The sequence below is a fragment of the Pholcus phalangioides genome, unplaced genomic scaffold, assembly GCF_987345545.1.
Source record: "Pholcus phalangioides strain wild (caught in Gottingen) unplaced genomic scaffold, Ppha-v1.0 ptg000003l_1, whole genome shotgun sequence".
NCBI classification, from domain to species: domain Eukaryota; kingdom Metazoa; phylum Arthropoda; class Arachnida; order Araneae; family Pholcidae; genus Pholcus; species Pholcus phalangioides.
Window position 1 is genome coordinate 31,751,167 of NW_028301596.1, and position 11,124 is coordinate 31,762,290.

General features: G+C 35.8%; 1 non-coding gene across 1 annotated transcript; it reads right to left on the reverse strand.

Moving 5' to 3' along the window:
* Window positions 1-1,876: 1,876 nt before the first annotated feature.
* On the reverse strand, window positions 1,877-1,950 carry TRNAT-AGU (transfer RNA threonine (anticodon AGU)). Its single transcript has one exon. It is a non-coding gene; the product is annotated as a tRNA-Thr (tRNA).
* Between the last annotated feature and the right edge of the window lie 9,174 nt (window positions 1,951-11,124).

Consider the following 11,124-nt stretch of genomic DNA (forward strand, 5'->3'; position numbering starts at 1 on the left):
TTCTAAATTCTTAGTGATTTTACCGTATTTCACATTTTGCTTCAATTTTAGGATCAACCGTAGAATTTCAGTTTTTATTCTCTTCATGAAACACCCTGAATGCATGCCCTTGGAATATCCTCTTACATATTCTCTCACAATATTTGCCCTGGTACTTCGCCAAGTTTGTAGAAAAACCAAAGACGCGCTCCAAGTATCATATTTCATTTGGGTGTTGGCTTATACATGACTCCGAGAGAGGAAATTTATTCAATCTCATCTCTTCGTACCAACCGATGTTTGAAATTCCACGAACACGGACTAAAAAAATGAAAAGATTAATTACCGGGTGAAATTACGATAAGCAAATTATTTTTTTCTCATTAGTATGGGAATGATAAACCGAATGAAAGATTTCATTCTTGATAAATATACATGGAAAGACTTTCATGTGAGTAACGAAAATTACCTGAATATAAAATATGTACAAGTGAAGGAACTCCCATAAATGAAAAACTGCTGCCGTAAGAATGTGATGAAAATCATGAAGATTTTTCAAGAGAAACAAAAGCACGCGCGGTAGCCCAGGTCGATAAGATACTCCCCTGAAGTACCAAAGCATGTTTAGAGGTGTCGCGAGTTCGATACCCGGTTCATCCTTGCATGAAACAGAGGTACAACAGAAACGGCATCATGACCACAGAAAAAGATTGCCACTGCAGGAAGTCCCTCATCGATAGGTTAGCGCACCAACCTATCGCTGAGTATAAAAAAGGCGGCCATTCAGAATCTGCAATAAAATTTAATGCCATGGTCTAATAAGCCCTCTAGAAAAAGAGTCATTGTGGGAAAAAGGGGCCGTTCAAGTATTACGGAAGCAAATTTTTACCTTTTTTTGCCCCCCCCCCCCGTCAGCAAAAGTCAGCCAAACTCTAACCCCCCCCCCTCGTCAGCAAAGTTTCCTCATCACTGCCCCCATCTCCTAACGCATATTGGTGGGATCAGAAACGTACGCTGGAAGGGGGGGGGGGGGTATAGGGGGCTCGTGCAGCTCCCCGAGACGAAAAAAAAAATTTTTTTAATGCGAAAAATATTTTTTTTTTAATTTAAATTCCGAAAGAAAATACGTTTATACGTTGTTATAATCGATTTTTGTTAATTTCAATGCTATTTGGAGGATAAAAACTCAAAATTTATTGCGACCCACCCTTTAAGCCATATACGGTAAACTCTTGACCCGTAGACCAAATGTGGCCCTGAAGGTTATCTGATGTAGCTTGCCCCTCTCAAACCTAATTTTGTAAAAATGAACTAAGTGTCAGATTCACAAATCGCTTAAATGACCCGTGGCACAATTCCAGAGCATTTAAGTGGCGCGTGGCACATTTTCAGATCACTGAAGTAGGCCTCAAAGTTCCATTTCACATTCAAAGATCACCTAAGTAACCCGCGACACAGTTACAGAACACTTAAACGATCCGTGACACATTTAGAGATCCCTTGAGTAACATGTGGCACAGTTTTAGAGCACTTAAGCGGCCCCCAGTGCGGTTCTATATCACTCAAGTTACCCGAGGAACATTCTCAGATTACTTAAGTGATCCGTGACATAATTATGGATCACTTGAGTGATGCGTGGCACAGTTCCAGAACACTTAATCGGCCCGGTAACATTTTCCTACATATTTAATAACCTCTCTACCCCACCTCTACAAAACGCTTTCTTAAACAATTTTAAATTTATCACTCTTAGCTATAATTTATGCAGGAAAAAGCTTCTTTTATCAAAGGAGATAAAAGGAGTAACAAATTTTCACACAAATATTTTTGTATATATTTTTATTCTTCCGGTTTTTCTACCAATAAATAGAATTTGGAAAAAGAAAGCGTATAGACGAGGCACCGGTGGGATTCGAACCCACGATCTCCTGTTTACTAGACAGGCGCTTTAACCAACTAAGCCACGGCGCCACGTGGATTGATAACGTTATTTCCTTCAATACAATTAATCAATACCGAACATGATAAGTGCAACAAGCTGCTCTGTGAAGCCATTTTCATTTCCCTCTTTGGTTTCATTGGAGATTTCGTGCTCGAATGAAAAAATATGAACAGGGCCCCGCACTCGCTGTAAATGTTTAATAGATACCGAAGAAAGTATTGGTTGCATATAACTTTTTGTTTTATATATAATCAAAAAATAAGTTGGCGGAGCATCAAACATTAAAATATTTATGAAAAACTAAAGGTATATTGAATAAGCTCAAGTTATTCGTCCCTCGTACGACATATTAGCGATTTTGGAAGCTCCCTTTAGCCCGAGTTTATTTACTATGTACTTTTTCTTGGGGGGGGGGGAGGGGGACAGTTGTCATCCGAAAAAAATCATGCATTATCACAGAATATATACAGGAATGCAGAAAAATATTAACATACAATTTGTTGCAATTCACAAAATTGTTACAAAACAATGAAAATGAATGAAAGAAATAATTCCATAACTACTGAAAATTCGTAATTTAAGTACCGGACACCAAAAAGTTGGCGTAACACGGAATTCTTTAAACGCGCATATTTAGAGAAGTACATCGAACACGTGAGGGTTTTTTGGTGTCTATGGATGGATCTTCTCGATAAAAATTCAGTACCTTTTATAAATGTTGATACGCTTCCTGGTGCGCGGTGCACTTCCGTAACGAAATTGTTTCATGCCATATCTCAAGAATTAAAAAACAAGCGTTGACGTCAATGGTACAAAAAAATAAATCTTGTCAAGACCACCATAACAGTACCTTACTGGTGTTGATACGCCTCCTGGTTTGTTTACCAAGCCCCCACGGTATACTTTCGTAAAGAAATTGTTTAACGCTACAACTCAATAATTAGGAGACACAGATAGTAACCATCAGTAACAGTGGCATCGGAGCTGGGAGTGCCGTGAGTGATTGAGTACCCACAACATTTTGTAGCACGGGCCCGAGCACCCCAGACTTGAGGCAGAAATCAAAATTTCTTACGTAAAGCTGAAGACAAACACCCACAAGTCTGAAATACTTCGGACGCTTCTGAATAGTATCGAGGCATTAATTGGGGCTCCTCCGAATATTCCCCCTACTGCAGGCACACACACACAAGAATATTATTTTAAGGGTTCTGAAATGGTAAAATCTTTGGAAAACGCTGACTAATGAATAAGTAGTGATATGAATAGAAATAAAACTATTGAAAACATTTTTTTTGTTTCTTTTTTTAATCACTAAAGTTCACTGGTATAGTGTTGGATAATTTTAAATGGAACGTTACGGTGACCATCTAGGTATGAGTTAATATTAATATTTGAGGTTTGACTTATTATATTTACATCATGCAATACTTGTGATCGTAGAATTTTGAGATTAGTTGAGATTTCACTTCACTGCTCTCCGTACCACCTTAGCTGAAAGCTTCCACATTTCTTCGACAATCGTAGTTTTAATCAGGATTTGAGTCAAATGAATAAGGAACTCTTTGTATTTGGGATTACCTTAGCGCGGGATACTGAGCTTTTATTGACAGAGGATCTATTAATACCAGAAAAGGTCCTCTCTCTCGCTCTTCTCTGCTTTTCTCTCGGAGACGCGAGTTGCTGCTAGTCATTTTCCAAACAAGAAAAAAAAAGAAATCGCGTTTTCCGAAATACTGAAGAGCAGCTTCAACTTAGTTATTATTGTATCCATCCTGCGATGTTCCGTTCGAAAGAGTTTGCTGCACCCGCGTTCCAATATTAATTTCAACTCTGGCAAAATTCTCCCAGTTTCCTCGAAACAAACTCTTGCGAAAACCATTTCCACCCCGTTTCTTGTCGCGTTCCCCTTTCCCTTCGTTCTTCGCTCCGAAGATTCCAAATATGGCTCAGAAAACTGCTGCAGTGGGTATGACATTTTTAAGGATTTTCTGATGGGTTTTCCACATGTAGGGGCTACACCGTATCTCTCTCTTTTAAATGAAATATGGAAGTGCACGAAAAGGTTTACTCGCTCTCCCAGGATATATCGCATTCGAAGAGAGAGAAGACTTGCTATGAGAAGAGGCAGCGAAAAATAGTTGCCTTCTTCCCGAGTAATACTACTATTTCTACATAGTTTGCCATTCGCTGCAGTCCGATATTAATTCGCTAGAATGGGCTGAGAATAACTACATATTGTATTCCACAGAAGTCGATAGAGCTTGTCCTTCATAGTTCTTATGGATATTTTTAACTTTCGCGATCGAAAAGGGAATGTTGGAAACAATACAAGTTCGAAAATTTTCATTTCCGAAGTTATAACTCGAGAAGAAACTTTTATGGTTATCAATGGCCAAAAGTTGAATGAATCACTGAGAAGAATTCGTGTTTTTAACTTGGCCAAATATATCGTTGAACAATGTTAACATTTCATGCAATAAACATTAAAACTTTTCTAATTGCACTGTAAAAAAAGAATTTATTCAAAGCTACGAGAGGCAATAACAACTCACTAGTCCTTGAAGAGTTTTGTTTGACTCGCATATACTCCAATGTTTCTTCTTAACTTCGAATATACTAGTTTCCTGATCAATAACAGCGTCAATTTTTCTGAACTCAGTTCTTAAACAATTTGAAGAGAATGAATATATGTTTGAAAATCCAGACTTACAATGATGACAATTTTTAAAGTAAAAACTACCCGGTAACTCACTCTAATTTAATGTAATGAAGCCACGGCCTGCATACATTAGTTTAAAAAACAACAGACTAGCCTATTACGATAGGCCAGGATAAATTACAATTCCTCATAATTTTTTTATCAGTAGAAAAATTACGGGAGAAATAATAATTATTATTATGAATTAATTATAATAATATATAAATACATATATTGATATAGATTGATATTTTAAAATGGACATTTTAAAAATTGATAACAAATCAATTGATCAACCAACTAACATAACGAAAGATGCGGCTTGCCTAGAATATTTCTCATGGGCTAGAGTTTTTATATAAAAAAAGTTCAAATTTTTCAACTACAGGTGGCACTATAAGACCAAAAAATCCACATAATATGCATAAAATGTGAAACAAACAGCATACAATTGATGTTTGACAATTCGCGTTGCACATAAAACTATCGCATTCAAAATGAGTGCCTTTTTAGCTCGGGCTACATCTAAGAGGAGAGAGGTAGGCCTATATCATTTATTTCTCCTCTAAGTGCTACATCTAAACGGTTTAATTTTTTTTTTTCGAAATTACTTTTGGCTTGGGGTGGGAAAGTTGTGTCTTATGTATATTAGTTTGCGTAATTTTTTTATTGAAATCCATTCATATCTTCCGGTGCCCCAAGCGCCCCAAAAATAGTTAAAAATTGGCATTTTGAAGAAAATTTGTAAAAAAATAATTTTTTCGAAATTACTTATGGCGTAGGGTGGGGAAGTTGTGTCTTAGATATATATATGTTGCATAATTTTTTTTATTGGACTCCATTCATATCTTCTGGTGGCCAAGTGCCCCAAAAATAGTTAAAAATTGACATTTTCATGAAAATTTATGAAATTTTTTTTTTAATTAATTTTGACGTGGGATGGGAAAGTTCCGTCTTGGACATATTAGTTTGCATAATTTTTTTTTATTGATATCCATTCTTATCTTCTGGGGGCCCAAGTGCCCCAAAAATAGTTAAAAATTCACACTTTTATGAAAATGTATTAAAAATTGTAAATTAATGGAAAATGTTTATAAATTTTGCAGAGTATCAGGCATTAAAGTACAAACTTATAAATAATAATAATTTTATAATAATACATGAAGTGTAAATTTAAAAATCAAAGCAATAAATCATAAAACTTATAAAAATTGAACTTATATAATAGTTTTTTAATTGTATTAATTTGAAGATTTACATATTTCTAAATGTTGTAATGCTTTTTGGTATTAAAATGTTTGATATGGCTTCTTGATTTCATCCTATTCAATATGAATCCATGTCTCTTCTCCACACACACTTTCCGACACCTCAGACACTAGGCGAATGTATCTTTTAACTGGTTGGGTATGGCATGAATATTTTCACCACTCCTTCCAACTTTTACTATACTAAATAATTTTATACATTTAATAATAAGCAATTAAAGATTTTTCATTCTCTGCCTATACTATTTTCCCTGTGAAATCGATTATTTAACTCATTTTTTTATTTTTTATTTAAAATTTGCATAAAAATCGATTTCTTTCCATTAATTATAAATGTCTTTCTTTAGGTAGTTTGAGTGCCTGCCTATTTCGATCATTTTTAGTGCCTAAATTTCCAGGCTGTAATAATAACAAGGTTATTATTTTTAATTAGTTGAAAATTTTGTTACAGAATAGCAATGTTTCTTTCCCAGAGATCGATCTGATGGATAAACACAAGCTTGCGTTTGCTTTGTTGATATTTTTCTTGATAAACAACAATGTTTACGCATTACTTATGAAACTCTCTCTCTCTCTGCGTATGTTGGAGATTTGGAGAGACTAAAAATTTCATAGAACGATATAAAATTAATACATTAATTTATAAATACATTTATGTTTTACATGAACCGTTTTAGCACGATTTTTTTCATTCTTTTAATGAAAAAATATCAAAATTCGGAAATCGAGTTTTCTCAAGAGGTTTTTCAGCAGCTCCATCAGATTTTTTTTTATACTTCCAGCTCTTCTAGAAATTCCTTTTCTTTTTACCTTAGAGTACTTTTTTTTCCGCTCGATCTTGAACTGCAAAAAAGAAAGCGATGTTTTGTTTCGCATTTATTGGCCGGTCCATGGTTTTAGCAAAAAAAGCCCCAACTAAATTTCCGTCACATCTACGGCCTCTGAGTGATTCTCAGATTGAATTTATCAAGCAATTTCCTCAGCTCCGTGGGGTCGGGAACGCATAGAAAAAAATGCCATTTTTTTACGGGCTCCATGGATGAAATGAAAGCTGAAAAAAAATGGCAGCTTCATAAAATCATGACCCCCACACAAGAAATTGTTTGATTGGGTCCGAATACAACGCGAAATATGACGGTAGAATGAAAGAGGAATTTGGTGTAGGACAGAAAAAAATGTTTATAGTTTATTGGGTTTTTTTCCGCTCTCCGACCATAAAAAACGGCAGAAATCAAAGAAAAAAAATTCTTTCCCATTATCTGAAAATTTTCGATAAATTTTTTTTCCCCGCTTTCAATTACTTTTTCGTCGACTGAAGTAATTTCATCGAATTTCCTTTCAATGATCAAAAGCGTGAATCATTTTAAACGGAAGATAGTGTGTGTGTATGTTTTTTTCTATTTACCGTGAAATTATTAAGTAGAAAACTAGATTACATAAACGTCATTTTTTTCCCACGTAAAACACGTCCACGGTTCAATTTTCGTTCGGAGTCGTCTTTATCTACTGTGTATTCAATACCATGTTTGTTTGTGTGTTTTTTTTATATTTAATCATTTCTATAATGGTTTATCGAGGTTTTTTTCTTTTTGTCAACGTAAATAAGTTATTTATTTGCATCGACTAACAATAAAAATACCTCTGAATGGTGATTTACTTCGAAATCGTTTATTCCAGTGTGATAGAGAAAAATATTTTTATATTTGTAAAGTATTGTGTATAACCCCCCCCCCCCCTTTTTATTAATCGTGTACCAACATCCGATACGTTTGAAACTTGGGTTGGAAAAATATAAGTAGCCATCTGAAATCGCCTTTAAACATTGATGCTGATCCGATTTTTTCTCATACGACGAAGGGAAAAAATTTCTTATTAAAAGAATGAAAAACAATTACTTAGGGAAAAATATTCTGAAGCATTTTCAAACCTATTCGTAGCTTTCTTCGAATACAAGGGAAAAGTAAATGATCTTGAAGACAAGCAGAACTCCAGCGAGTTTGAAAGCGGCTGCCTAAACATTTTTAAGATCTGCCTCAGATTTTCGTGTATTTTTTGAGAGTTGCTTCCAATAAAAAATAGACGTTCTCTTGGTGACAGGGCTGCACAAATCTATTGCGCAGCATGCCTAGGGCATGTGTAAATTTCGACTGGACGTATATTTTTTTCAACCATGCCCGACGCAGGCATACAATAAAAAAATACAGTCAAACCTCGTTAATGAGTCACTCTTGAGAGAGCAAAAATATGACTTAGTAAGCGGAGTGACTCGTTAACCGGAGTAAGTCATAGCTATGCCAATTACAATTGGGAGTTCCAAAAAGTTACCCGGTAAGCGGAGTGACGTATTAACCGGGTGACGCACTAACGAGGTTTGACTGTATATACACTTTCGTTTCTCCTTAATTTTTCCACCGACGATGATGAAAACCTGTTTCTACACATGTGCCTGAAATTCTGCTGAAGTGCTTTCTTTGGTAGCCATGAAGAAAATGTGTGGTCAATGTATTTTAGTCTATTTTCACGGTCAAATATTTAGCAGCACGGTGCAGTCATGGGCTTGCATAAAAATATCGGAAAAAATATCTAAATATACCACGTAGGACTCTTACTGCTACCTATCAAATAAAAACTAAACTATCTGTTATAAATTTTCAAGTAAAGTTATAATTGTTGGTTCCAAATCCGTAGGCAGCATGAAAACGAAAAAAATGTGTTGTGATACCATATAATATTTATTTTTATGCTGCATACTGGTGTAAATTTTATGTGCTGATACTGGTTAATATGTTTAAATATTTGCCACTAGATGGTACTTCGTAATCACCGAAAAACATAATAACTGGCAATTTTTGGCGCATGTAATTTACACTGCTATGCAGCATAAAAATAATAAATATATATTGGTCTTATACAATATACTAGATGTTTATTTTTGTTTTGCATATCTATTTAAAATGAACAAACAATTTTATTTCAAGAATTATCACAGATAGTTTTGTTTTTATTGAATACATGACAGGAGGGACTCTAGCTAAAAGTGGTTTCTCGTATTCGTAATATCAAAGTATGATTATTTAATAAAATAAGTAAAAAGGTCGCATATTTCCTACGAAATTTTATTTAAATGGCATGTAACTTAAAATTGCATGCACATTTTGGCATTCATCAATTCGTTATGAATTCGTCAAAGGAATGTTTAGGCCAGGGGTTCTCGAACTGTGCCCCGTGGCACCCAGGTGCACCCCCAATCTTTGTCAGGGGCGCCACGGAGTGATGACCGTGACAAAGTTTTTTCGAAAATATTCTTTGTTAAACAGCTTTGGAGAGCCGGTGGAGCTCGCGCATAAGTGTTGGAAAAAATGACCGCCGCGGGTGAAAAAAATGGTTGAGAACCCCTGGTTTAGGCAATAGACCTGGGAATGAAATATCGACAGTTTCTTATTTATAATCTGAGCTAATAGATTGCATTACTTTAAACCAGTGTCTCTCCAAGTGTGTGTCGCGGCTCCGAACGTATGGGCATCGAAAATCTTTGTCAGGAGCGTCTCAGTGATTTAGAAATTTTCACTTATGTGCTTATACTTTGAAATGGTTCTTTAATAAATGCGTATTTGAAAGTATCTATTAAACTATTCTCGGGAGCGATGGATTAACCGGGGTGGGTGTGGGGGGCAAGGGCACCACGAGTGACCAAAGTTCAAAATTAATTTGATTAAAAATAACTTGGTTGTTCATTGCATTTAAATCATTATTACAGTACGACTGAGACATATGTGCAGGCTAAAAAACACCAATAGGACACATATGCCCCCTCTGGCCCCCCCCCCTCCCGATGATTTTTTTTCCAGAAAAAAATATTTAGGGAAAGGATAAAACAACATTCACTTAAATCACATTCAGTTTAAACAACGGCTTTAATCTTAATGGTAATTTATTTTTTAGAATTGTTTTTATTCCATTCTGAAATTTCTCGTGACCATCATAAAATTCACGCTTCCCCTAAACGTATTACATCTCATTATTTTCTACCAATACAGGTGCTGATCGTGAAATTAATGTGATGTCGTTGAGAATTTAAATCAATTGAAATAAAATACTGAGACTAAGGAACAAGTGGTTTTTTTTTTAAACTAACCAAGTTATCTCTCTGTTGCATTTTCTTAACCTCTGTAGACATTTTTTGATTGTATCTACTCAAGAAAAAGTTGAATTGGAGCGCTTCAAGTTAGTACGAGTATATATAGCTTGCAAATTTAGGCATAAAACTTGCGACGATATTTCACAAGTAATACGCCACAATGAAATAAAAGTACAGTAAGTTTCTTTCGAATTTTTATTCTGATTATTTTATTCGTTTTCTTTTCCTTCTTTTCTTTTTTTTTTAAAGGAACATCTCGATCATAACGACGACAAACTTTGAAAATATCTCGCGAAAAGCACTTTAATGTCCTTTCAAAGATTTTCGGAAATTTCCGCGTGAGGGTACAATAATAGCTCTTTTAACTCTTTCTCATTATATTAGTTTCGAGATTCTTCGCGCGAAATAATTTCGGTGATTAACTGAAAGCTGGGGGGAGAGAGTTCAGAAACGCCACGAAAGAATCTCTAAGAATTCATCCTTGTCCGTATCCTTGTCTCGTCCCTTATTTGAAGGAACCAAGTCGAGCGACTCAATGCGGATGTGCAATTAGCATGAGAAACCTGTGGCCGTGCTGCCATCCTCTTGCCGTGTCTCACTCACGGACTCTTTCTCTTTTAACTATAGAGCAATATAAAAAAGATAAAAACTTTTGCGGCCCCTAAAATGAGATGTGCTTCAAGTGGGTGGATGAGGATGTGATGCGGAAACAGTTCCGAATATAGCTGTGCTGGCTGCTGTTGGTTCTAATCTTATTCGGCTCAAGTGGCCTCTCTCTCTGTCTGACGCTCAGGAAATGGTTTTAATCCGATTACGGAGCGTTTCGTGCTCGCGGAGGTAGAGCTAGAATGCGAATCTCTTCCTCTAACTTGCCAGAGAAATGTCTTATTCATAGGAAATGAGGCATGTGCAGGCAGCCACCGTCTTTATACTAATGAGCTGCTCTATTGCATAGGAAAGGAGGAAACACCCTCCCCTCTGTCACAAAACCCCTATTCGCACAGAATTCTAGAAATGTATTACTAGCATTACGGTCCACGGTAAAAGGCACATTCAAAAGTCGTTCGAAATATCTTTTACGGCTACGAGACCTGGG